We start from the raw sequence: 14,860 nt of genomic DNA, 5'->3' as shown, positions 1-14,860 counted from the left end.
GTGTATGTGGTGTGTGTGTGTGTGTGTCAGTGCACCACATGATGCAGAAGAACAGGGACTACACAAAAGAATGGGAATCATGCTAATCTTAAAAACCAAAATATATTATTCAAATACAATTTAAAATCCAATATTGCCAGTTAATTTTAAAAAGTTGTGGGATTATAAATCATTTGGTATGATTTTTTTCCTTCCATGTGTGTACTGCAGATTACAATCTAACTCAAATGTATTTTTCCTTCTCCAAACATAATCTGTGGGGGGAATTGGATATTTTACACTGAGCTAGTCCAACACTAATAGGCTACCTCCAGAAATATTTCTGCTCAGTGGTCAAACCATTCATTTTGAGAATAAATGTTAGATAAGGTGCAGCCTATCCCTAAACTGGAGCGCAGGGGAAGTTTCAAAAAGCATTAGAGCATACATGATTAAATCAGCTCTGTTTGGCCAATTGAAATTAAATATTTAGAGTAAGGCAGTCTTGTGTCTCACAGTCTGCCATTTTCTTGCTGTAAAACATGGCTGAAATAAAATGTGAATGACTTTCATCTATTTTCATTTGGTTCCAGTGTAGTTGTCAGACATTAAAAGCGCTCCTGATCGTACAGATTTGGAGGGAACTGTTGCCGTGGCCCCTGAGCTCTCCAGCCATCTCCTGCCAAACTGCTCACACCTCAAAGATCTTTTATAGCTGCAGAACGCTCACACTTTACTCCAGCCTGCAAAACCCATGAGCAGCATATGGGTCATAATGGGAAATTATTTTCTTGTGTTCCCTTGTCTAAACGTATAGCCTACTAGTATGCTATGTCATGGAGATGAAATAAAATATGAACCCACAGGTAGCACTGTTTCCCTGCCTGTGGTCACCAGATTTTTTATTGTGCAGGTTTGAGCCTCAGTTGCAGTGCTACCTCTCTCATTTTAACTGTGTTGCCTGTGTAACATGGCATTGGAGCAACATTAGGACTAATCCAGAGATATGTGGGATTGGTTTTCTGAGAAGAAGTTTTAAATGAGTGTATGAGCCTAACTAACAAGAGGAAGAACTGCAGAAGCATCTAAAGTGGAGCTGGACTCTCACGGCTGAAAGAAGACCTTTGGAGGTTTGACGAAACCATTTGATTGGGTTTGGGGGTTTTAAATAGACTATAGTGGCCTGAAATAATAATATATGATGATATACAGACATAGGCGTAGTACAGTGGATGCAAGGGGCATGTCCGCCTTAATATTTAGACCTTTTACTTTTGTCCCTGCTAATAAAACAAGGGAGTAGCAGAGGACTTTTACTTTGAATTAAAGACATTTGCACCATAAATTAAAGCAGAAAATGAACAAATTAGTGTGTAAACATTCGCCACAACAAAGGAAAGTGTTTGACGCTCAAAATCGTCTGGCGGAGGATCCCCAAAACCCCCATTTCATTTGTTTCCCTTCCTAATCTTAACACAAAACCTACACCTTTGTATAGTACTAAGCATATCTAATATTAAGAAATATTTTTACTCTATACTAATGAAGACAGGGAAATTTTCAAAAGCACCAAAAACAGCTAGCCTGCTAAATGGACCTTGAGGTGATGCTCTTTTGTCATCTGCTGTTTCCAAGGTCAAAGGTGAACTTTTAATCTCAATTTTGAAGCCAACATGGATGAAAATTCCTTAAAGTAGGCTACTCAAAAAAAGGAACATTTGAATGTGTCCAATTTTCATGATAACTCCATATGACCAAAAGCTTCAGAAAAGTTGGTAAATGGATTATTAAAAAAATTGTTTGTCTTATGAATATTTAGTTAGTTAGATAAACTAGTATATCATTAGTATTTGTGAGCTTTTAGTAGAAGTAGTGATGGTGTTGGTGGTGAAGAAATGAACAAACAAAAAAAGCAAGAGAAACTGTCAGGAGTGAGACGTCTTGTTGAACTTGAACACTCTTTGGTGCCGGCGGCCTCTGTGATTGGTCAGCGCGCCGCCCTGGTCCTGGCATGACGTCAGTGCGGGAGCGAGTAGAGGAAGCGCGCAGGCTGGAGGAGAGGCAGAAGCTGGAGGACTGAGGATGAAACTGGACTCACCTGAGAGCTGCGGACTCTTCACAAGGGCCCCGATGGAAACGCGGAAAAAAATCCATCTGGAAAATTCGTTACGAGCTAAAGTTGCGGACATTTCTCTCCCAGACTCTGCTTTGCTTCTGACACAGGTAAGAAACGCGTCTGGAAACACTCAGCATCTGCACGGTATACGGCTCTACATTTCTCCAGCTTTGAGTCTGTTCTCATGCCATGTCCATGTGTCTTATGCAGAGAATTTAGGCACATATCACATGCATGTTCAGCTTACCTTTTATTTATTTTCTTTAACGCAACATAACATTATTTAACCACCAGAAAACGCCCTTGCGTTTCATTTAAAACGAGGCTAGGTCCCCAAACAGACAAAAACCCCTTGTTCTTTAAAGTGCCAGAATATTACACCACGCTCCTCGGCCTATTATTATGATCAGTAACAAATGGCTTTCTGTAATAGCTCATGCGGATAATCCTTGTGATGTGAAATAGTCTAGTTTCAGCAGAAGTAGGCCAATCGCAACTCTCATTAAAAGTAGGGATTGGTTGCCCCCAGGAGCACTAAAGAGCCCAGAGCGAATTAAAGCATCTTAAAACCCAGCTCACTTCACACTCAGTTGATTTTTTCTTTTTTTGTAAAGAGAGTCAGCTGTTGATCTCGGAGCATCATTGAATCTGCTGCATCAAAGACACGTTTCTGTACCTACATTGTGCCAGGTTCATGGTCATGCCTTCAGGCCACACTGGCTGACTTATCATGAGCAAAACAGGCTGAGAATTCTTATATTAACTTGCATGTGCAGCTGCAGCCTTTAACTTCTACAGCATGTTTCTTTATGATTTTACAACAATAAGTGAGCTTGTAAAATCCCACTTGTCATTTATTGTGAGTGTTAGGGTGCATTATTGTGTGAAATTAACTGGCTGGTTGTCTCAATGTTGCCTTAAAATGAAAAATACCTCGTGTAAAAGTGTAAGAGAATAGCTCTGCAGAATACAGCCCAGTGCTGCAAATTAAATGCGGATATTATTGAATGCAACTTACACGTGAAATGTTTCAAACAAGTCATTTGCCATCTTAAAATAGACTATTAAAGTCTCCCTGGAGTTTACAAGAATTAAAATGTGTCACTTTGTATATGAGACTAATACTAAGTCCGATTCCTTACAGAAAAATAGTCGCATGTTAATTGCAAGAAATGCAAATAAACAGGCTCCAATACGTGTATTTATACAGGCTCTAAATCTAAAATAATGTTTTTTATTTCTTAAAAAAGCCAACAATAATCCTGTAATATTTTTGCAGGAGGGTTTCCCAATAAAACTATAATATAATATAAAAAAGGTAAAGTAGAATTAGGTCACTAACTGAAGCAGGCCTTCAACCAGACACCTTATATATCACGACAGGGATATTTGACGCTTCTAACATGAACAATATGTGTTGTCCTAAATATTAAAAATATACAAATCTAACCCATCTGTAATCATTTCCTGCCAGGCTGCAGTTATTCTCAGTGGCACGCAATTTTAAATAATAGCATAGATGTGTTTTTAAATATTAAGGGCCTACTCATGCATCTTCATCCTCCCTCCATAGATCACGTCAGCGTCACGTCGGGCTCCAGCACGACACTGTGAGAGGGGGGTCTGTTTCTGTCTTTGGTTATCTAGCTGTATGAGTGTTAAATACCTGTCATAAAGCTAGATAACCGAAAGTAGAAATGACTTCCGTGACGTTGTGTGCACTCCCGACACACAGAGGGGGGCTCATCAGGCTTTAAAGTCAGAAGGTAAGAATAGTTTTGGTGTGGAAAAATGTGCGTGCAAATAATCTCATGTGCAAAACTTAAAATATAAATGTTTTTGATGCAGCATAATAGATGATTTTTTTCCTCTTTTATAATAGGTAGGCTGCACACTTTTAGGTGCGTGGCTTATATATATATATATATATATATATGTATATATAGATGTAAGCCATTTAATAGTTTGCAGAGCCTTTAAAATATGAATCTATTAATGGTGTGTGTCACGTGTTACCCTCATGTGATCATAGGGAAAACCAAAATGCCTTTGAGACAATATATGTTGAGATAAAGTGCAAAGTAATCCACAATGTTGCAGTTTGATGAAGTGTTTTTAATGTTTACCTCAGATTCCTTTTAGGATTCACTATGTATGAGTTGATTAAGGGCCCTCAGTTAATACCTGGCCCTGTTTTAAGGTTGCTGTTCATTCACGTCCTCTTCAACATGAATGTTAAACAGGTTGCTGTACTGTCTTAGTATCTGTATCGTACAGACTAAAACAAGAGCCCCCAAACTTTCTCTAAAGGCCGCCAAATAGATGTGACTTGAGTTTTTGTGACATGATCTGAGACGAATTTTGTTTTATTGCGTGAAAAATTCAGATAATATATGCAGGGATGTAATGTTATGTCACAATAGGGCTTTTTCACATCAGACATTTTGGCTTGTGACAGTAGGAAAAGCACAGGTGTTACTCAAAACATTAACAATGGTTCTCCTGTAGGACAGTGAGGCTGAAACTGAAGCAGCTAAATGGAATTCAGCCATCATTCGTTTTATTATCTACACCTGTGCTTTCCCTACTGTGACATGCCAAAGCGTCCTCTGTGAAAAGGGCCTATCACACCTTAGAGTGTTTAATGTGATCGCTCCTGCTCGCCTGCAGTAAGTGAAAGCAAAGCTGAAGATTCCTCTCCGTAGAGGTTCCTGCTTTGGGGACACACTGCTGTGTTGCCCTGCCATCTCTAGTCAATGCTCGTATTTACCCAAAGCAGATCCTCTTGGTTTATCTTTTGCATCTCACAGGATACAGTTTAATTCATGCACTTTACTTTAGTGTTTTTCGTGTATCATATATTTAGGTTTCACCTGAGAGACTCTGTTTATGAAAGGAAGAAAGGGGAAGCTACAGCTTTGTCCCGGCTCTAATGTCTCCTGGACTGCTAATAATGCAGTTGAGTGGTGTAGCACCCTACACACACACAGGGTTTTTTAAAAAAACACTTGGCGTCTGCATTTAAAGCTGTAGCTAATCTTGGAGCCTTTGGGATACATTGTGTCCTGCCTCAATGAGAAGGCCAAGGCCATCCTGTAGACAGGAGCTGAACTTTTTAACTTGGTACTTCAGCGCTGTGCAGTGTGTACGCTCGGCGCGGAGAATGCCACTAAAGCCTAAAGAGCACCCAAAGTGAGATGAGTTTTCATTCACTCTGTTAACTACCTATTGCAGTAGAGCTCGCTGTCAAACCGGGCTAATTGCTTCGTTTCACAGCGAGATATTGGATATGTGAAAAGGCCGTGGTCCAGGTCTTTTGCTGAGCTCGGCCTGTTATAGGTAGCGTGTCAGCATGGCGCGCCTCCTTAATGAATGGGGGTAAAAACACTTGAGGCTTTATTTATGGGATGGTCCGAGGCATTCTTGTTTCAACCTGTGTACGTGTGTAATGCAAATGCTTCTTTTGGTGCTTTCATTGTGGCAAAAATACACACTCACGCACACAAAAACACACAACAAGGGGACTGCGGTTTGAATGAGCGACGCTGGCGAGAGACTTAAGGTTTACCTTATAGCCACAACTCAATGCGCTCAATGTAAAGTGATGCGGTTTAAAGACAGAAACTGAGGCAATTGTTTAGTTAAAAAGCTGTGTGTGGCGACACTGATAGCTAAAAGTGTAAAATGTGCTTTTCTCTTTTCCATCTGCTCTTGTTTCAGGCTTCCGATTAGCAACGTTGAATGATTGGGGATTCCTGAAAAGAGGGTCGAACCATCGTTAAAAGAAAACGAGGAGAGAGGAGGAAAAAACGGTCGGTCCGGAATTGCCGCCCCCTCCTCTCCCATCCCCCCACTCCTCACCCTTTTTTACCCAGGAGCCTCTAATGCCATCTGCACTGCCAACGGGGGACACTTTGCCCGTGCCAGGAGGCGGACAAAGACCCCGCCGGATCCCTGGAGTATGGGCGCGCTCAGAGGAGCCATCTTGGGAGATGTTGCCGCGACACCTAAAATGGCTGGGGCTGGCACACGAGGTGAGCTGCATCATGGTTTTCTGTTGGGTACCAGTGGTGATGGTGACTGGCAAGGAGGGTGGGGGAGTGAGTGTGTGTGTGNGGGTAGCAAACAAAATTAATGAGCTGGCACTGGTTGAAGGAAACCTGCCATCCTCTCTTGTCATGGTGCTTCTTTACTCCCCGATGCGCACCAGGCAGCGGCGTTCGTCGTGTTTCCACCTGACAAACCTCATAGATGAATTCATGCAAAGCTGCTTTTATTATGAGATTCACATTATGATATTTGGTACAGTATCTTAACTATCTTAATGTGCTGAACCCCTCAGGTGAAATCCGTTGAGGAAGGGATACTCGGATAATTCCTATTTGGGGAATTGCGTTATTGTTTTTCAAAGTAGAACGATTATGATCTTAGATTTAATTTACTATATGAACAAAGGTACTTTGGCTCACAAAGCAGTTCTTTATCTGTAATAAAATCAGCACTGAATATTAGCGGTGTATTATATTTATATAATGGTGTTCATCAGAACATTTGAAGGGTAACTTTTTCGAAACACTTCAAAGAATGATTACATGTTGGATCTCACACCTCAATCCTAAACGTTTGATAACGATTACAACTCATATACAGTTTCTATATCCTCTCAGTATAAATGCAGTGTAACTCTGCTACTACAGTGCTGCACACATGGTTAAGAACTTTATTTGACACTCACAGACTAAAAATGTCAAACGTCACTGACTAAAAATGTCACATTCATCCAAAACATGACAGGAGTAAATATCACCCACCGCCAAATATCAAAGTTCCACATCTTTACCACTTCCTCTCACACACACACACAGATCCTGCATACACTCCTTATCATGGCGTAGAGCTGCTCTGTAACCCTTGTGGCTCTGGCAGCAACCTGAAGCAGAAAAGAGAGACACGTGAGCATGTGTGTCCAGGGCCAACATGTGCAGCTGCAGTGCTTGTGTGTTAATGAACAGCGCCGTGCGTTTTCACATTATCATTCAGCCCCGCTCTCTCACTCTCTCCCCTCTCAATAGCTATTTAGTCCCCCCCCCCCACACACACACACACACCACCCCCAACACCCCCCCTCAGCCCTCCGTAAAGGCCTGCTTTCCCACCATTGTGGGAGCTGGTGCTGCGGCGGGCCTGGGCTGGGGGGCAGGGTGGGAAAGACCCTCCAGACTAGACATGAGCAGATGCCTGAGACATTAGACCGTCGTGCGGATCACCGGGGTCGGGCGAGCCGCTCAGTTTTAATGTGTGAGCAAGTGTATGTGTGTTTGATATGTGTGTGATGGGGGGTGGTAGTCCGGGCCCTGGAGTGCCACCTGACTGTTCATTAGTCTATTCAGCCTCCTCTGCATGTCTGAAAGGCATGGAGATGCTGTTTTGAGAAGGATTTCACTGGCATTAGAGATGCATTCATACATGATATGCATATAGAAGCTCAGTCCTGCGCCCTGTCTCACAGGAGATCAGGGGGTTGCCATTAGCTTGTATCAAAGGCGTAATGCAATGATGTCTCAACACCACAAAGATGCATTTTCCACATTATTTTGCATTGAGAATCTGATTTTATTGTATGCGTTGTGCCTGTCGTCAGCCATGCGCCCCTTTGTCTTTGCTCAATTTACCAGCTGGGTGCGATTTGTCCTTCATGCAAACAGAATATTTATACGGCTCTCAGGTGGTAAAACAGACAGACATCGTGAAAATCTCACAAGACAGTTGGCGGCGCGGCGTATCACCGAGAATGACTCAGCTAAGGCGATGGGTGTGCCTAACAAGCTGAGTGATGTAACCCACGGATAATGGTTATTAATGAGCCTCACACTGTACATGTGCCTCCACAAAATATGTAAGGCATGCGCAGCCCACATGTCAAAAGATTATTCCCTCTCTTTATTCATATAAAAGACTCAGAGCTGTCTTTATAATTGCATTTGCGCTGCTCATCTGTGATATACGGTGCATTGCTTCGGGCAGATTTGACAGAAGGGAGAAAGCAAGGTGAAGGCGAGAAATTAATCTTGGAGATACTGTAGCTTGCTCCATGCTACGTCTCTCTTGCAGATCTCAATGGTGCGTTAGGGAAAACAGAGGAGCAGAGGTGGGGGGGTGGAAATGATGTGGCTTTGGTTGGAGTCAAACCAAAGATTGGTTTATGGAGAAAGGGTTAAAGACAGTGGTGATTAATGTATACGCGCATGTAAAAGAGGCAGGTGGAGCACATGGGCAGCCATGTTTGAGCCACCGGTGATGCATTTGCTGATGAAGTTAGCTTGTGTTAGCTTGTGCTGTGCCATGCTAAATTTGCAGCCTGCGAGGAGCTGGGCATGGAGGACTAGTGTGTGTGTGTGTATGTGTGTGTGTTTGAGAAGAGTAAGGGGGGGAGGTCGATCTGCAACTGTATGTGATAGCTGCGGCAGTCGACAGAGACAGCGTGGTCAAAGAGAGGCGGTGACTGAAGCAAATTTGTCAGGGAAATGTGTTCGTCCTTACTATGTCTTGCAAGAAGAGCAATCACCATTTGTTGTATTTGGAGGATGTTAAAATGAGTGACACGCACACAGAATATTTATTCATCTAATGATTACGGTCTGTAATTGTGACTAATTGCAGCTTGGCATAACATGAAATGAGCATTAGGGAGTGAATTTAGAATTAAATAAACGCTATCAAGGTGAACTTTAACAGTATGCGATGTCTTATAAACACTTTGGTGAAACCACTCAAGAGTCGTGATTTAATCTGCTCCAAAACAAACGACTTTTCAATCAAGATTGTCCGAATCCAGAGCGGCTGAACAGCGAGGTCAGCGGCTTTGACACCGTGTCAGGAGGATTTAGGATGTTGAACGTGCCTGACTCTTCCTCCGCGCACTGTGGACTTAAACATTCATTCTTCAGTTCCTCATACATTACCTAAAAAACTGACAGGGAAATGTATCTCCCCTCCAGAAAATGACAGAATATAGATGATTACCTTCCCTTTCTTTCTTCTCTCTTTCCTCTGCTATTCATTATTAACCATGTATTGCTTTTGCTATGTGGGATTTTCAGCGCAAGGAAATTATAATGTGTGACATGATGAAGTGACAGAAGCCGGCGCCCACTTCCAATTCTGTGTGGGTGAAGCGGCGTAGCCATAGTAGCGATAAAATGTTAATACCATATAGCTCCTGGGTTACCTCTTCGGATTCTCCTCACTGTGTGTGGACACTATTAATGTTTTAACGGCTCTACTGTGATATATAAAGCCCGGCTCAGGGGCCGCCCATAGTCTTGGATGAGGTCCAATGTGGGTCAAGCGAGGCTCATCTGGGGTTTTTTAATGCAACTTTGGCCGAGACTAATCTAGCACAAAGCCTGACATTAAGTATCTTAGAGGAAGATGGAGAGAAGTTTCTACATCCCAGGCTTTTCAGATTACGTCTGTTGGCTGCGGCGTCCCTGAGTAGGGGTCCTGTATGCTCCAATGAAAGTAGTGGAGAATTAGGTGACTGAGCCTTTAATACAGCGGCCCTTTGTAATCATATCAGGAGATGAGGCTCTAGGGTGAGGAGAATTAGGGGGAATCCTTGGTGTGACCTCATTTTTACATGTTTTTACTCTCCTGGTGGGGTAAAAGAGGAAAAAAATTGAGAGCATATTCATCCTTGTGTCACTTTCCTAGCATCATACGACTCCATCACTCTGTCAGAAGTCAAGTTCAAGTTCATGTGCGCAGCCCGCTCCGTCTGCGGCCAGTCGGGGAGTTAGGAGAGCCTGTGGCCACCCCGGAGTACAGGAGGAGGAGGAGGGTGGATGGATGGGGGGTACATAGCCTTTGACCTCTGCTAGGGTTGCTATGGGAAAGAGGCCGGCCGGCTCAGTAATGTACGACTGAAAAGGCCGAACTGTCAGAGCTGTCCAGCAGACGTCAACCCCCCACCACACACACACATACACACACACTGACTCGAACCCATTCACACATACTCACAGATGGCACGGGCCAGCTTGGGAATGTTAGCAGCGAGAGAACGCTTTATGTTCATCAGACACCATTATAATTCATCCAGCCATTAGAGTTACACATTACCAGTCTACACCTCTTCCTCTGTGCAGACCCGCTATTGTGTCGGACCACTTCTGTCTCATTTTTCAGCCTCATCCTACACATCTTAACACCCATTGTGTGTGTCTGCTGAGGACTTATGGGGCTTAAAAGACACCAAATATACCATCAGTGTGGTGAAACAACACTTGTCAGGAAATGAAAGAACTTCTTGCATTGCAAAGAAGGAGCTTTGTCTCCTTCCTGAAGTCCTATAAATAAAATCAGTCACAAAAAAGCTTTTCCAACTGAAGCATCACTCAACCAGAATCCATCCTCTGTGGCCCACACCTCCATCCATCTGTCTGGATAAACTAGCCCTACATCTTTAGAGACGTTAGATAGAATAATCTGCGGCATCAGTCGAGCATATATTTCTGTCTGCTCATTTTAAAAAATTGTCAGTGCTGGATGTTTAAGTGGCTGCGTGTCAGAGAGGGCATGCAAATCCACTGATTGTAAGACGTGCATGTTTCCAATGCCCCCTCGGTAAATGTGCGCAAGTGTGTCCTCATTTAAGGTTGCATTCATTCAGGGGAGGGGTCTCCGGAATAAAAGAGCGCGTATTTGCATACGCTGCATGCTGTCTGCAGAGAGGGAGCAGTCAAAAAAAGATATCAGAGGTGGACAAAGAGAACGAGGACAAATCCTTCATTGTGGGGTTGGTGGGAGAAAAGGCTTGTCTGAATTGGGGAGTGGGTGAAAATTGACAGAGAAAGAGTTCGGGCTGGTTCCCTGTGGGGATAAAAGCCTTAAGATCCCTCCATGCATACAGCCTGAAAATGGGAGAGAAGAACGACATGCAGAGCGCAGGGGCCTATTTTTACAGGGCATGAAAAGGAAGTTTGTTTTTCTGAAACACTGCCTACAATTTCTGATGCAGAAAAGTAAAAAATCGCGCCCGAAAACAAATTCAGTATTGTCAAAACATACTCGTCAGCGTTCTGAATAAGCAAAGAGCTTAGGTTTGCAGAATCGTTATTGCCTTTTATACTTTTAACAGATCTCCATAGACTGGCTTTTATATGGCAGTACTTTTATGTGTTGCTTTACCCTGTGGCCCTTCGTTATGTTGTTGTTGTTTAATCTCTTTTATTACAAATGTTGCAAGCACTTTGGAAAATGCTTTACAAACAAATCTTTTAATTATGATTATGAATGTATGTGACAAAACTAATTTACTTTTACCATCTTTCTTTCTTTCTTTTCGCCCAAAATGTGAAATATTACTCTCCATATGGGGGAGTTTATAGGACAAAGTTTTATTCTCATGCTAATCATTACCTCCACCGTTTATCCCCAGGATGGGACAGGACCTGCAAGTCTCTCTGCACTCTGGAGGAACCTGCTCGAGCACGAGGAGATCGTGAAACAAACTCAACAAGATCATCAGAGACTCTCACCTCAACAGGAATTCAAGAGATTATCAGCCACCTAAACGAGAAGAGTCCCACTGTGTGTTAAAAGACTGTAGACACAGAAGAGACATTCTGCAAGCCTGAAATGTATCTATCAAAAACAAGTGTATTTTAAGACACTGTACAAAGTGTGTATGATTCAACATGTTTACACAAATCTATTATTTATAAAATTGCAAATAAAAAGCCTTGACTTACGTCTCACTCAGTACATTATGTGCATTTTCTTAGCTAATGCATGTTTTAATTAATGAATTAATTATGAATTCATTGTTCTCATGTGTCTGAGCTGGAGTAGTAATTAAAAGGATATGAATGCATTACTGATAAAGCTGATTGTTTCAAGTTTGCTGCTGTCAGTGACATCACTTTGAAATAAAAATAATGGAAATATCATTTCTGTGTTACAGCCTTATTATTCTTATCATAGTGTTTTATTTTGGTGATCAGTTAGGCAGGGAAACATTAGATTATTACACACTAACATGAGAAATAATGTGTTTTGTCTTTAATAAAAAATAAAAAAAGAAATGAAAATAGGGACTCAAGCCTGCAGGACCTTCCCTCTGTCGCCTTTCTTTTTTTAGATTCACATGGTAATGTGTGTGTGTGAGGATGGTGTGAGAAAGTGTGTGAGTGACCCCGCATTAAGTTTTAATTAGCAGGAGCAGACAGAGGGACGTGTGTTGAATCAGTGTGGGAAAGAAAAGTTCATCAGACACAAAACTCACAGGACAAAAAAAAAATAAATGACCCTGCCCGCTATTAAAATATATAACAAGCTTTTCTTCATTCCCCCTCATATTTTATTGATCAGGAAAATGTAAACGCCACATTTTTACGCATGTTGTGAATCACAATTTGCAGGGAAATTTTAAATCCAGCGTAAAAAAAGAGTGTGTCATGAAATCTGGATAAAAATAAACGTGTTGTTTACTTTAAATCCAAATCTGTTCCAGCTCACCAGGGCCCAGTTTGGACGATTAATCAGGTTTTGGGATTACAGGCCTTCCTGGTGTCAATCGGACCTCAATCAGTGTCCGACTGATCTGTGTCCGGAGTCAAACAACAGATGGACACGCGCAGGGTCAACAGGGGATTATTATTTCTGTCTCTCTGGGCGGCGTGGAAACAAGGAAAACACTTAAAATCAGACATGTTATCCATTAGTTAAAACTGAGACCAGAATTTAACCATTTAATCTCTCTGAAAAATGAATTTTATTAAGTTGCAAAGACAGAAAAATAATGTGACGGTTTTTCCCCATTTATTAGAGTTTTGGAAAAAGAAATGAAAATATATAGTGTCACTTCTGCAAAACATAGACCTATATTATTTAAAATTAAGCTATAATTTAATTAAAAATAAAAACTAATAGGCTATAGCATTATGCCATAACATTTATTTTAATGTTAAATAAGTAATGATATTTATTTTTACCCACTTTTGCATTTAAAATGAGCATGTGTAAAAGCACCATCATCTCCCTATATGTGAGAGAAATTAAGATTTTCTTTAAAAACAACTTTAATGATTACAGTAATCAGCAGCACAAGCACGAGAGCAGATGCACACTGATACATAACTTAAAATATCTAAAATAGCACATAAATTATGAGCTTAAGATAAAACAAAAATATGCACCAAACAGAAATATCAGCTATAAAGAGACAAAAATAGTCACAACAAAGTGAGGACGCATGGGAGCTGCAACTATAACTGAGCTGAATAAGTGAACAGAGTAAACCCAGCGTGTTTCCACATCTGCTTGAATCCAAACTCATCCTCGTGTACTGCAGTGGAGATCTCAGTCATGGAGGGCCATGCGGGAGTCAGCATGTTTTCAATCCATCCACAAGCTACAACGGCTGATTTCGGTGATTAGTTCCCCCCCTCTGCATGACTGGAAACCAATTAGTGAAATCATCCTCTGTAGAGTGTGGATGAAACGAAAGCCCAGAGGTTTCAAATGATTTTGTGAAGAAAAAAAATGTTACACTGGTGTGATTTTCATCATTAAAAAAATATTTCCTATTCTGTTGACTTTATGCTCTGCAAATGTTTTCCCTGTTTGTGTCTGTAAACAAATGTTAAGAGAGCTCCAGGGATGATCACGACAGCCTCAGTGTCCTGCGTGTCGCTAATTGCTTGAATCGGCTATTTGGGTTCAATATTGCTTTTTGATGAGGGGCTTGCGAGGCGGGGACCTGTTGGTGAAGTCCCTACAGGTCAGCACAGGGGTCAGGGGTCATGATCTGGACAGTCCCCCAGAGGAGATTAAACAGGCTGGAGAGATGCTGAGGTCAGGAGCCGTCTGAGCCGGAGCCAGAGGTCAAGGGCTGCTAATTAAGTGGCTATTTCCTGCTATTCCCCATTGACCACTGGACTCAGAGACAGACAGGGAAGAGCCTGAGGAAGTCTATTTAAGAGAAGATAATAAAACCTGGTTACAAGAAAGAATAGTGACTTAAGAGGGGAAACAACAGCAGAGGAAAATAATAAAAGCCACTTTTAAAATATTATTTAGCTTCAGATTTAGAAAACAAAGTACAAACACATCTCTTGTGCATTTAACACCATGCAGACTTTCATACATGATGCAAATAAACATATGGATGACTTTCAGCTCAGTAATCTCACATTAAAATCACTTTGCACTACAGAAGCAGCAAGAGAGAGAAACAGAGAGGCAGGACCTCAGAGCTCAAGTTGAGGAATCCAAACATTTTGGAGGGAAAGTCGGCAGAGCCTGTTTATGCCTTTCCAGCCACTGAATGAGCCCATGTGTATGAACCTTTAGCATAAGAAAGGAGATGGGGCCTGTGAACTCCTCTGACACTGACCTTTCTCCCAGGATGTGAATAGTATCACTCAAGGGCTGCCCGGCAGCTTTTCAGTCAGACCTGAGCCATGCCCTCGCCTAAAACTCCTAATCAGGCTGATTTAATGTATCCTACAAGTCTTTCCTCAGCACCACCCACCCTACTGCTGCTTCAGAGGAGTCGCTGTGCAGCCATTTACCGGAGGCACACACAGTCTCTCCTCACAGCCCTGCCTCTGGGCCCCTGCACTTTGGGAAGTTAGAGGAGCTGGTTTGAAACAACAGGGGGCCCTTTCTCCTCCCCAAAGAGTCTGGGTCTCTTTATAATCAATTGGTTCCTCCCCTAAGGAGCTGATGCTTAATCCAAACTGCGTTGGGTTTCTCAAATAT

The 14,860-nt window shown here is 42.1% G+C and overlaps 1 long non-coding RNA gene across 1 annotated transcript; it reads left to right on the top strand.

The window, feature by feature from the left end:
* The first annotated feature begins 2,038 nt into the window (after nucleotides 1–2,038).
* On the top strand, nucleotides 2,039–12,045 carry LOC126408609 (uncharacterized). The gene is made up of 4 exons (XR_007571912.1): nucleotides 2,039–2,202; nucleotides 3,669–3,861; nucleotides 5,816–6,129; nucleotides 11,535–12,045. It is a non-coding gene; the product is annotated as an uncharacterized LOC126408609 (long non-coding RNA).
* Nucleotides 12,046–14,860: the final 2,815 nt, after the last annotated feature.

The sequence above is a fragment of the Epinephelus moara genome, chromosome 20, assembly GCF_006386435.1.
Source record: "Epinephelus moara isolate mb chromosome 20, YSFRI_EMoa_1.0, whole genome shotgun sequence".
Classification (NCBI taxonomy): domain Eukaryota; kingdom Metazoa; phylum Chordata; class Actinopteri; order Perciformes; family Serranidae; genus Epinephelus; species Epinephelus moara.
Note: the sequence above shows the minus strand (reverse complement) of the source record. Positions and strands in the feature narration are given on the sequence as shown.